The sequence below is a fragment of the Rhamphochromis sp. 'chilingali' genome, assembly GCF_963969265.1.
Source record: "Rhamphochromis sp. 'chilingali' genome assembly, chromosome: 5".
In the NCBI taxonomy this organism is placed as follows: domain Eukaryota; kingdom Metazoa; phylum Chordata; class Actinopteri; order Cichliformes; family Cichlidae; genus Rhamphochromis; species Rhamphochromis sp. 'chilingali'.
Window position 1 is genome coordinate 37,033,805 of NC_137932.1, and position 13,580 is coordinate 37,047,384.

Sequence of the window (13,580 nt, forward strand, 5' to 3'; positions counted from 1 at the left end):
ACGTCATGCTTGATTAATTTCTGACTTCCTACAGACATCCTCAGTGTTTTAAACTTGTTTTAAATGAGCTTTTTGGCACAGTTCAAAAATATTTTTCTTTTGTTTTTCTAATAGCAGGTAGTCTAATAAATGTGTTATGCACTGGAAATATCAGAAAAACTGTGGGGCCACTGACAGAATCTTTATGGTTAAAACACTAAACAATAGGCTCATGTTCTTATTACTGATAGAAAAAATACTTGTGTATTTGTATGCACTAAAACAGGTACCGCTAATTATTTCTATGTTCACTCTAAAATTAATATCAGGCCATTCACATTAGTCACATCAGAAATGTTTCCAGGTTCAGGAAATTCTCGGGACTCATTTCCAACAAAAACACGTGCAATTCTACTTTGTCTTGCTAATCTTGATGAATGTAAACAGATTTGCTTATGCTTATAAACAGATTCAAATATAGAATTGGATCCTTTCTGCTTTAAATGCCTTAATAATTAATATCCCTGAGCTAGCCTGCACAAAAATGATAAAAGTCATATTTCTAGACATTTTAATTGTGGCTCAAAGTAACTTTTTTCATGAAATGCTGTCACACTGAGTCTGTGTGGCAAATCTGCTATCCTACACTCAATTTTGCAGTGACTTGAATGCTTTCCTGCCATTTCAACAAAATGATTTAATAAGTCAGTGTTTTGTAAATCGGGACGATGACATGCTGTGTACCAACTACATAATTGTGATGTTTTAATGAAAATAAAAACATTGATGTGGTGTTTTTCACTTTCCTGTAATGTGTCCCTTGTTGCTACCTCAGGTTAAGATTACGTAAACCTTTTACCCAGCCAGTTATCTGGAAAACCCCACCAGCAACTTCCTTTAACCTACGTCTTCAGCTATGTACCAACATGCCAGAGCTCCTCAGACACATGACTCACACTCCAAAGATAAAGAGAAACATCTCCAGGGCTCGAAGGTGAGGATTACCCAAAAAGGCCATGCTATTTAAGAGGACTGGCGATTGAGGCTAAACCAAATGAGCGTCTGGATAAGAATGTGACTGGGACCTCATTACCAAGACATCCTGCCAATGAAAATATAAATGGGCTACATGAAAGTGTGACCACTCAAGCGGTTTTGTTTGTATTAGAACTGTAAATGATTCATATTTTGTGAGGAAACCCTTTAACCCTTTAAGAGAGACACAAAAACAAGCTGTGGGAATCTCAGATGTGAGGCATTAACATGAAAGCCTTGTTTGGTTAAAGCACAAGACCTTTTATGAGTGTAACTGAACTTTTTTGGATCTAAAGAGTTGCACAAGCTGACAGTGGAAAGTAAAAGAGAGGTTTAAATTCCAGAGAGAAAGACACACTCAGTGAAAAAAGACTATGTGTGCAACTCGTGCAAGGAAACAAACAGGGCAAATTAGGACTGGCTAAAAGATCGATCTCGTAAAATTCCTCAGATACCACTGCACTGCTCTTGTTTTATTGTTAATGCTGAGATAAGTACAGGGAAAGAAGCACTGCAATCAGGTCAGATGGCATATCAGGGAAAGAACTATTTGAGCATCTCTTAAACTTTGATCTTTTGTTATAATGATCCAAATCTGCTGATGAAGTTACTTTGTGAAAATAAATTTCCTCTAATATTCTGAGAACGGGCACAATCATTACTCAAAAGGAACGCAAAACAAACTTAGTAGTCTTAACGCAAACAAGTATTTAAAACTTTGTTCTTTTTCTTGTAAAATCTTCCACTTTTTTTCAATACCGGACTCAAACATAGACAAATTCACAACGATGGCTGATGGTCTGTAGCATACACTCACTGGCCACTTTGTAAGGTACCCCACAAATATCTATTTAGCCAATCACATGGCAGCAACATTTAAGCATGTGTACATGCTCATGACAACCTGCAGAAGTTCAAACTAAGCATAAGAATGAGGTAAAAAAAAAAAAAGAAAAAAAAAAGAAGTGATTTAAGTGACTTTGAACATGGTTGGTGGTGTCAGATGGGCTGGTCCCAGTATTTCAGAAACTGCTGATCTGCAGGGATTTTCCCACGCAGTCATCTACAGGGTTCGATCGTGCAGCCGACAGTTCTGCAGCAACCGTGTGTGACGCTCTCGTGTCAATACGGACCAAAAATCTCACAGGAATGACTCCATCACATTATTAAATATTCATAAATCTAAATAAATCTATGCCACGTATTAAGTGAATTATGAACACGTGTTAATGCAAAAGATAGTCTTATCCAGTACTAGCAAGGTGAGCGCAGACTGACAGTCCATAAAACGTAATTTTAACCAAAAACGTGGAGGAAAAAACAGAACCATATCACCGCCGATAAGTTTAAGTGACCTAAATAAATGACAGATAAACAAAACAAACGGAATCAGGTGTACGTGCCAGATCAATCGAATAGTAAAAAGGTACAAAGGCGCTTCAGCAGCCAGGTGCACTCAGCTGCACCGGGCGTGAAGCTGGCCTGCCACAGACCTCGTGGCCGGCGTAGTGAGCTTGTTTACGTCTCGCGGCTTCGCTTCCTGCCATGTGATCCGCTGGCTGACGTCGCAGTGACGGAAGGGCACGGACCTCTGCATGCAGCAGAGTTTGAAGTCTAAAAGTAAGTGACTAATTTGCAGCAATAAAAATGGATAAATGCAGTAGTGTTACCTGAGCAAGTTCGAGCAGTACTTCACTGTAAAGGCAGACGAGACAAGACGGCGGGTCGCTGCGGTGAGTGTGAAATAAGACTTTAACTTCCAGACTAACTGTAACCTGCACCTCAGATGCGCTCAGATGGGTAACTCCTAAACAGCTTTTTAACGGAGTAACCCGACGTTAAAGACTTCAGCGCTGACAGTTTTCTCATGAGAGAGGACATTTAGAAGAGCACCAGTTTCCTTTTCACACTCTTGCGGTGGCGATCAGAACCCTGCCCAGATACTCAGCATTGATTTCAGAGCGATCATAAAGAAAGTAACGTCACATCTGATCATATATAACACACTCACCTACTTCTAATAATAGTCATTGTGTAAAAAAAAAGCAAACAAACAAAATCAAACATAAAAAACCGTCTACTCCATAAATGTTTCCATGGATGTTCTTCCTTGTAATCATGACAAGATTCTGTTGTAGTGGTATAGTTCTGCTCTATTACATGTCAATAATACTTTGAACGGCAGGATTTATTAAGCAGTTCGAGGGGTAGTTTCAACTGTGTGCGTTAAACTTTCTGAATAATTCATCTTCCCCAGCAAAGCCACAAGGAATGTTCCCTCCTTCTACTTCTATCTCCTTCCTTCCTCCATATCTGCTTCCTTCACTCTCTCTGTGTGACCCCCGCACAGACACTCAGAGCGTCTTCCTCATTTTCACACAGATCTTCCTTTCCTTCTTTCTGTCTCTCTTGCTTTCACCCAAAAAACTGACAGCAACAGCTGAAATACTATCTCGCCTGATCATCACCTTGTCGTTATCTCCCTTTTCTTTCTGACTTGTTTTCTCACAAACAAACGCATAGTTTCCAAGCCACGAGTTACAAGGAAAGCGGTCTCGACATCTTCATGTCTCAGCATGCACACTTGTCTTTGCCTTAAGCTTCTAATTGGATCTTGCAAATGTGGGTGATTTGTTATTTCTCTGCTGTATTGCTTGTACTTTGTTTACCACTTTGCAGCATTTGCCTTCCTGTAAGTACTAATATAATTACATTCCTGAAACAGACTGGGGTTATTGTTATAGAAAATGCTCATACAGATACATACAGCTGTTACCGATTAGGAATGACAGATCAGAAATTACTTTTCTAAATATCTGAGTTTTTAGAGAAACTCATGTTTCCCGGGTTTAACTCTACTGGAGTATGTTTTATGTTTCCCTTTTAAACTCCCTAAAACAAATGCTCTACCTTTACAAAACCGATTTTTAATAATAAAGGCGTGTGCGCTTCCATTTTTCCCCATTTCTGTGAGAATGTTTGAGATGGGGTGAGTTTTTGGTGGGTCAGCAGTGATTCTCTCAGCCTCCCTCCATCAACCCATTAACAGGAGTGATAAGGTCTCCCCAGTGTGACATGTGAGAGAGTTTTTCTCTGTCCCAGAGCTTTCATTCACACAAACGGGTTACATAATTCTGCAGTTTTCTTCTTGTTCGGTCAGACCCGTTTTTTTGCCATGGGAAACTTTTGAAATCCTGCAGTGTCATCAGTTTGAGAAACAAAGATAAACAAGGAAGAAAATGCAGAATGATCCGTGCCACCTGGAGTCATCCAGAGCAGCTTGGAGTTCAGCGTCTTGCCTAAGGACTCCTGAATCACGGACCCTAAAGTTAGGGGGCTGTACGACTGGAGGCACAGCCACCCGAGGGAGACCGTTCTCTCTGCATCCATTAGATGGCAGCCTGCCACACTGCTAATCCTCCTGCGTCCTGCTCTCCTCATCTGAGCAGAATCACAAAGCTTGTGCCTGAAACTGTATGACTCACTCTGTTTGACAGAAAAATGAGATTTGTCTTGTCACTTTATTAGAATTGACAATGGTGAGAAGAAGAAGGGGAGGCTTTGGAGAGAGAAAAAGTCACCGTGCCATTTATTGACATCTGACTAATTTACAGTCTTAATTTTATCAGCAGCGTTTCTTTCATGTAATTACTATTCTTACAAATTACGTCGGTCATGACTTGATTCTGACCTATGTCGCATTTATTGCGAGGATCTATTTGCGTCATTTTTCAATCATTTTAGATCAACCACTTGATTTGGGATATAGCGCCGTTTGTAAGTCATGCATGATTGTTGCGCAGACTTTTTCTAAGTCTTATCAGCCTAGATTGAAAGAAGCCTGTCTGCTATCTGCTGTGCGTCACCACAAATACCAGCATCAGAAGACGCCTTGGGTGTTCACTTTATGGTAGCAAGATTGGAGGATGTATAAGAAGGTGCCGCCGCTCTTATAGTTAATCATTACATGCTGTGCTGTACAAGAGTGGGGAGTTCAACTAACGTGCAACGTGCGATCTTTTGCAAGGCTGGGTCGCAAAGTAGTGTAAAATGAGAGCTGTTGATGCTGGGTTTACTTAAGCGAACGGAGAAATGTGCGCAATATTTTTATGCATGATTGCACTGGGTAAAAAGCGTAACACTCGATCTTGTTATGCTCACTTTGCCTGATAGCAGACAGAAGTTGCAACTTGTTGCACTTCTACCTTAAGTGTGGCGTCGCTTCCAGTCTAACTGATGTTTGCAGAGAAAGATGATCACCTTACTCCTTGGCCAAACCCCACAGTTTGACAAAAATAGTGACGGGTAATCGTCGGCCGTCACCCAGCTTCCATTGGGTTAGCCATGTGTGGTTTCGGTCCAATTTTATGTGGCAATCCTGGACCATCAACTCAGTGGAGTGCACCGATGCAAAGGTCTGGAATCACTTTTCAGCGTCTTTAAGTGGTTTAACCTTTCTACCACGCCTGCATTTAATGAAGCACTTATTAAATAGTCATTAGGGCTCTGATATTCTGCCAGCTATGCTTATAAACAGACCCATCTTCCAGCACACATTCTAAATAGCCATTGCAGACAATTGCACACATAACTAAAATGCTATTCGTGGTTCTATTAAGTAGTTTTGTCAGGGAGCCCTGCTTTTTAGAAAGTTGGTAGCTTACACCTTACTTGGGGTCAGGGTGTTCCCAAGTAAGGATTCACAAGAGATTTGTGCCTGAGAAACCCATCATCCTCTGAGCTGAAAGTCATCTCCTGTCAAGTAAAAAAGCCACCTGACATTATTTCAAGAAGCGACAGATTGCCACAAATAGACAGACCTTTGAAGAATTGTTTCTGCACTCTACCAAAAAGCATCTTGAAACCAGAACATCAAAAAAAGAAGAAGAAAAACCCTCCTGTTGGGGTGCGCTTCAAAGGACAGAGGGTTTTCAGGTCTCAAGAAGGTCCTTTTTACCTTATAGGCAAAAGCAAATAAAGACTGCAGCATCACAGTGAGCTCTCCAAAGATTAAAAAATTTGGAAAGATCCACTTGGTGTTACAACTTGAGATGAGAATCCTTCTGTCACAGCGTCTATCTTCAATGGTTCTCAATAGCAGGCCTTTTTCACAGCACACATCTTCATTTGTCATGCAGTTGTAAAGTGGAAGCAGCTATTCTGAGCATAAAACTCCCATTCATTTTCCTTTTTCCAGTAGGTAGGACTTCATGACTCACACAGAGGCACCTCTGCAGCGCTCTTGGTTGAATCATCGGTGCAATTAAAAAAATATATTGACTGTATAGGAATCTATACATTGGAGGTGGGGTTGGGGGGGCATTTAACGATCTCTTCCAAGATGCATTTTCATTGCAAACTGCTGCCTTTTAAACCTTGAGATGTGCCCTAACGACACGCACACGCTCACTTTATTGTGTTGTGCTATCTCTGGATGATGGCTTCCCCTCTATAGAAATTTTAACTGGATCTCCACACTTTCCTCATCTATCATATTTGTGGTTATGATGGTGTAAAAAATACCCTCAGATACAGCAGGTGGATGCAGGGATGACGAAGGGGTGGATTTAGCGGGCGCACACGTCACAGGGAAAATTTGCAGCTCAAATTGAGAAGTCGTGTTTGGTCTATTGTTTGAGGGTAATGAGGTGTGCTACATGGACTACGCAGCTCAGTTTGATCGGGCCATCTTATTTCTGGTAATAGTGGCTATGTTTTATTCAGTAACGAGGTGGCTTCGGTCATATCAGCACCCTAAAACTGATGCGGTTAAATGGGATTCAACCTTTCTTAGTGTGATGTGTGAAAAAGGCCCATAAACAAGTTCTGGTGTACATCAAAACGAAGATCACATCCCCAGAACTAGTCCACATGCCCAGACCCCTACTGCCTTGCTCATGTTGCTAATGACCCCAGTGCCTGCCCCTGTGGGTGGTGTCTTTCTGGGAGAGAGGCCTGGCTCCAGGCATGGTCAACCAGCTCCATTTCATTCTGGCTTTCTAAGTTGAGCTTTTTCCGGCATCTGGATGGGATGATTCCTGGTTGCCTGTTTTTGGAGGTGTTCCTGGCACTCTGAGAAGAGACCCTGGGGTAGAACCAGAATGCTTTGTAGTGGTTATATTTCTCATCTGGCCTCCCTCGGGGGGAAGTGGAAGGTGTGGTGGGGAGAGAGATCTCTGGATTTCCCTGCAGCATGACTGTGGATAAGTAGAAAATAATGGATGTATCAGAACAGATAGGGATAGGTCTGAGTTTCACTCACATCAGTGTAGTTGTGCTTTCTCATAAACCGCTAAACTGAATACACCTACATTTTGTGTTTTTGTTAACAGTCATACCTGCTGCTTTATTACTTGTAGCTTTACACACAGCACACTTCACAGAATTACTCCTGTCTAACAAACAGAAAAGCCAGCATCACTGAAACTTTAGACATCATGCACTTTCACCTTTTTAATTGAGTTTAAAGTGAAACTATCATACTATTGTCTGTGCAAAACCCACAAACTCTGATAGTACATGTGTGTCTTAGAAGAGTTTCCTGTTCAGATTAATGATTAATATGCTGAGCACAGTTTGTTTTTCTCATTCTGTACATTCCCATCACTTTCATCTATCAGAGTGTGCACGTAAGCACGGCTGCCTTTGTAATGCTGCTCAGTCTAATAACTAATTCCACGTCTCTGGCTCAGAAACCTCAGATGTGTATGCATGTTTTATAGGATTGCTAAAGGTGCATACACATCTGAGGAAAGAAAGGACAGTGCCTTGTGGACAGGAGAGCTGTTCACTGAAGCAAAGGTCCAGGTTGGGCTAAAAAGGAACACGCTGGTGGAGCATTTTGTCTGACATTGCTGGAAATGGGAAGTTGGCATGTGTCTTGAATAGCTGCAATGGGAGATGATGGAAAAATTAAAGGCACCCCATGACACAATATTGTCACAGTACTTTAGTCCCAATTTTTTTTACTTTTTGCAGTATGCAGAGTATTGCAGTAACACTATCTATCTATCTATCTATCTATCTATCTATCTATCTATCTATCTATCTATCTATCTATCTATCTATCTATCTATCTATCTATCTATCTATCTATCTATCTATCTATCTATCTATCTATCTATCTATCTATCTATCTATCTATCTATCTATCTATCTATCTATCGTCATTTTCCTTTTGTTCTTGCAAAATTGTTGTTGAGCTTGTCAAGAGTACCAACACTGTCACTAAAACCTGCCATAAATCTTGATATAAGATAGAGTTTATAGCTGCAGGGAGGGTGCTGTCCTATTTTTACGAGCGTGACTGAGCCATTAGCTTGGCAGCTCTGTCAAGCTAAGTGTGTCCAGTGTTGGATGGATGGTTTTTCAATTGAGTCAGTTTAATGTAAGTCTGCTCCGCTAACATTATGCATGAGATGAGTACTATTCCCAGAGTACTTTCATTTATTTACAGTTTTTCTCAGTCGCTTTGGTGCGTTTCTCAGAACACCATTAACATTTGCACAGCAGTTAGTGCATTTCCCAAAACAATTAGTGCAAACTGCAAAACCTAGTGGATAGCCTGCAAAAGCACGTCACATGCACAGAATTGATTATCCATACCTCAAAAGCAAGTATCCATGTCAATGAAACTGTCAGTGCCATCAAAATGAAAAGTCTTGACACCATCTTTATGAACAAGATAGTCAAATGGCATTGTCATGTTTCCACTATGACAGTTTATAATTTCAGTGTTTCCCATTGCAAAAACAATTGGTGACACCTGAAAATGCTGACGACAGCACTATGGCCTACCTGTACAGCCATCTGAAATGTGCAGTAAAGTCACTGTAGATGTTATGGGAGTCATGGGAGTAACTGAGACACTGAATACGTACGTTTCACATTTCCATTGTGTAGAAGTGTTTGTAATCCTACAGAATTGTGCAAAAGAAAAATATGCTACAGTCACTTGTTCACTGTAGAATACATGTAAACATAAAATCACCAATTTGGTAGAGCCTCCTCATGAGTGACAGCTGTAATTCACCTGAGATCAGTTGTTCAATTTTGGAGACATTTCCAGGAAAAATGATACAGAAAGGTATAGGATTTGCTTGACAGATGGCCAATATTTGGCATGTGATAACTAATTCAACAATTTTGTGTGTGATGACTTAAGCAATGGATGTATGACTATTAGTTTTATTGGGAACGACTATTCAGCATCCATAGGTATGATTACTTTTGACTGACATGACATAAGCAAATGGAAATGTCAGAAAGCAGCAGGGAAATGTATGGAAGCAACTGATTCATGTCCAAAATCATTTGCAGTTTGTTCAGAGAGAGGAGAAATTGCTACTATGATGTGCACAAATGACTGAGTGTTGTGGAGGTTGAACTAATAGTTATGAGAATTTCAATTCTGATCTGAGAAACGCACCAAAGCGACTGAGAAAAACTGTAATAAAGTAACAACATTTGGCGTCCCTGCATCAATACAATATTTTCAATTCAATTCAATTTATTTTATTTATACAGCTCCAAATCGCAGCAACAGTCGCCTCAAGGTGCTTTATATTGTAAGGTAGACCCTACAATAATACATAGAGTGAAAAACCCAACAATCATATGACCCCCTATGAGCAAGCACTTTGGCGACAGTGGGGAGAAAAAACTCCCTTTAATGGGAAGAAACTTCCAGCAGAACCAGGCTCACCACACACAATATTTGAAAAGTATGTTGTCTCGACTTTTTTTTCCTCCACCCCTGGTAAAAGTAGACCATCTTGGATATAGAAATCTAAAAGTAACATAAAAATAATCAGAATCATTTTTATTGGCAAGTTTGTACACAAATCAGGAATTTCTGTGGTACAGAAATAGAATATAGAATATACTAAATTTTCAGTGCATATGTAATCTATACATCTCTATGTAAATATTAATATAAATGCACACAATAGGAGTATGTACTAACTACTTCAGATATTAGAATGCAAAAGAAATTGTTGGGTGGGGTGCAAAATGTGACAAGACTCTAAGGTGCAAAGAGCTCGTACTGAAGTTTAGTAAATGTGTGAAGTAAGTGTGTTGCTTAACGGAGCAGTTGTTGGGTTCTGGGTTTGAGCCATAGTGTCTTCACAGTCTCCCTTTGTTCATGTGAGCTTTCTCCAGCAACCTGTAGCAGTCCAATGACGTGCATGCTAGGTTCCCTTGTGATGTGAGTATGTGGGTGTGAATCAGTCCCAGTGTTCCTATCAGCCAGTGTAAGCTCTATTCCCACTGTGACCCCAGTTAAACACGCTGTTAAGAAAATGTTGCACTGTGTTCATCTGAAATGCTGCAGGAACAGTCACCTAAAATGAGCCGCAAGAAGATTGAGCTCAATCTCTGTCGCCTCTCACCTACACACACCTGGCCAGTTACAGTGTGAAGTGTACAAACTTGAAACAGAGAAAACTCTGGTGTCAGTGAAACAAAGAGCACAGAAGAAACAATAGTTGTGGCTCCAGTTTAATCATAAATTAGTCACATTTACCTGCAGAGATAAACCAGAATTTACTGTCATACTCAGCAAAGGCAATGAGTCAATTTTTACTTTATAACACTTAAAATAAAAAATGACAATGTTCAGGGCAAATAGGGTAGCAACACACATTTACTTAGTTCAACTCAAAAGAGTAATATATATGTGTGTGTGTGTGTGTGTGTGTGTGTGTGTGTGTGTGTGTGTGTGTGTGTGTGTGTGTGTGTGTGTGTGTGTGTGTGTGTGTGTACATTTATATATGGTGCAATACTACAATATATAGATAAACATGTGAAGCTCTTTGATGAAAGCCAGTCCATGTTCGTGAAACACAGTGTTTAAATTATATGTAGACCTGCACTTTCTGGATCTTACAGTCAGCAGAAAATAGGACAAAAGTTAGACTGATGGGCAGAGTTAGCAACACAGAGGAAGGAAATATTCAAAATCTTTGGTATTGATTGGTTCTGACATCAGGGGGAAAAAGTGTTGTTATTAGATCCTGGGTGTCCGCGTGTGCCAGCCCCACTTTTTAGGAAGCTAGGTGCTACTAAACATTGGTACTGACAGTTTCTACACATATTGTCTGGACAAACATGAAGCCGAGCGGTAGATTGAATTTTCTATTATGGCCCGGAGGGAAGTTTAATAATCCATGATATTCTTTCTCTCAAACCGACTAACAGCAGGAATTACAACAACTCAAACTGATGCTTGAAGCACAGTTTTCCTGTCCAGCTCTCTACATCTTGTCCCCCTGAGCTACTGCAGCTTGTAACTGACAGGCGTAATGGCAAAGCCGAGCGGCAAAGAGTAATAATCCGATGAAGTCTAATCCAGTCAAATGCTGCTCGAGGACGAGATGGCTTGTGCAGCGTGCGACTTTGAAAAGGCAGCAGGATCCTCTGCTGAGGTGATGATTTTACCAATTTTACACATTACGAGGAACACTTATCCGTCTTATGGGCTCAGGAAGAGATAATTTTACAGTGATGGAGGAGCAGAGTTTAATCAGGAGATTTCTGATTTCATCTTTAACGCCCAGACTGCACTACAAACTGGAGGTTTGAAAGAGGCTCCAGAGAGTGAATGCCATTTATGCGGTGCTAAGTTATGGGGAGTGTAAAGACTCGGGGCTTCGGAAACTTGACCTACACTCACTAGCCACTATACTGGGCCAATACTGACCACAACCTTCTTAGTAGTCAAAAACAGACCCCCTGCATAGATTCATCAAGGTGCCAAATACGTTCTTCAGGGAGTTGTGCTGCTGATTTGCCAGCTGCAAATCCATGATGTGAATCTCCTGTTCCACCGCATCCCAAAGGTGCTCTGTTGGAATGAGTTCTTGTGACTGTGGAGGCCATTTCAGTACAGTGAACTTATCATCACGTTCAATAAACCAGTTTCAGATAGTCTGAGCTTTGTGACACGGTGTGTTATCCAGCTGAAAGCAGCTATTAGACGATGGTTACACTGTCATAAAGAGATGGACAGCAACAATACCCATGTAGGCTGCCAAGTTTAAACAGTGCTCAAGAAGTCCAAAGTGTACCAAAAACTTTCCCTCTTTACAGATCCCTATCAACCTGAACATTTGACACAAGGAGGATGGATCCATGCTTATATTTTGTTTACGCCAAATGTCGATCCTGCAATCTGTACATCACACCAGAAATCGAGACTAATCAGAGGAGACAACATTTCCCAACCTTCAGTCAGCTGGTGTGGTCTTCTGCTGCTTTAGCATTCAGAGATGCTCGTTTCCATGCCTCGGTTGCAACAAGTGATTATTTAAGTTCCTGTTGCCTTCCTATTAGCTCAAAGCAGTCTGATGCTTGGTTCAAACTTCTGAGTTCTTAGCCTGTGATTGGTTGATTGGGTGTTTGCATGAACAAGCAGATGAGCCAGTGTACCTAATAAAGTGACTGGTGAGTGTGTACCACAGTAGAAAAGTAAAAGCCAAAGTATCTTAACTTTAGCCATTAACTAGAGTTTAGTTCAGTTTGAGGTGCTGGGAGTCACACACACACACAAAAAACACTGAATCCCAACACCAAATTAATGTTAGCTTTTTTTTAAATCATGTATTTATTTTCTATTACCTCTTTACTTTAAGGCCGCCTGAGTTAATGTAGCTGGTTGTGTATGTCCTCAGAAAATTAAAGCGCATGGCTGGAGGTGTTTTCACAAAGTAAATTCAGCAGCAGTTTTGGATCATTACAAGTTTTAAGCGAAGTTTAAAGTGCTCATCTGCCTGATATGCCATCTGACGTGATTGCAGCACTGTTTCCTCCTGTCCCTATCTCAACATCAACAATAAAACACAAGAGTAGGGCAATGGTGTCTGTTTATGTGGTTTCAAAGCTGATTAGGCCCGTGTCACTTGCTAGATGTACTATTTAATCTTACAGGTAAAAAAACACATAAGCTCTTTGTCGTCTCCTGCACAGTGCATGAAAAAAGGAAAAGAATCAGTGGCTTAAAAAGTACAGGAGAGTCATTTAATTGAAAAACATCTGTAAATACACAGTGCGTTCTCTTAACTGCGTAACTGGCAGTAATAAAATAACATTTGTCGGCCTGAATTCCACCCATAAGTTTATGTGTTGAGTCTAAACATTTATTCCTGAATATGAGATATTGAGAAGCACTTTGAGTCAGTTAGAAACTTCACCCCAGCCCATTGCCAATTTTTTGATTTATCATAGTTTATATGAGGCACTGAGGAATGTCCACGTCTGCTAATTTGATTTGCCTTTGAAGGGGAGACGGCACATTTTGTCCCTGCTGTTGTTTGTGCAATATTTTCTGTTTATTGTGCTAGGTTTTATTATTCTCGCAGCATCCTTGGAACCCACATGGGCTGAACACTCTGCGAGAGAGAGAGTCAAGAATAATAATACAAAAAAACAGCACATCAAAGTAATAAAAGTGCTTTATCATGCTCTTTTCTGGCTCGATAGAAAGGCTCATTAGGCCTTTTGATGCCTCTGGCATGCTCACCGATCATCAGTATGTGGTAATGCCAGGTGGTCTTAATGAGTCGTGT

General features: G+C 40.6%; 1 protein-coding gene across 2 annotated transcripts in view; it reads left to right on the top strand.

The window, feature by feature from the left end:
• The first annotated feature begins 2,584 nt into the window (after positions 1 to 2,584).
• The window catches only part of LOC308396617 (3',5'-cyclic-AMP phosphodiesterase 4C-like), a 119,187-nt gene continuing 108,191 nt past the window's right edge, over positions 2,585 to 13,580 (top strand). Inside the window, exon 1 of one of the 2 annotated variants that reach the window (XM_080882064.1) lies at positions 2,585 to 2,747. The gene's annotated coding sequence lies outside the window, so the exon portion shown is untranslated. The remainder of the gene's footprint in view (positions 2,748 to 13,580) is intronic. The other variant, XM_080882065.1, reaches the window with a different exon arrangement.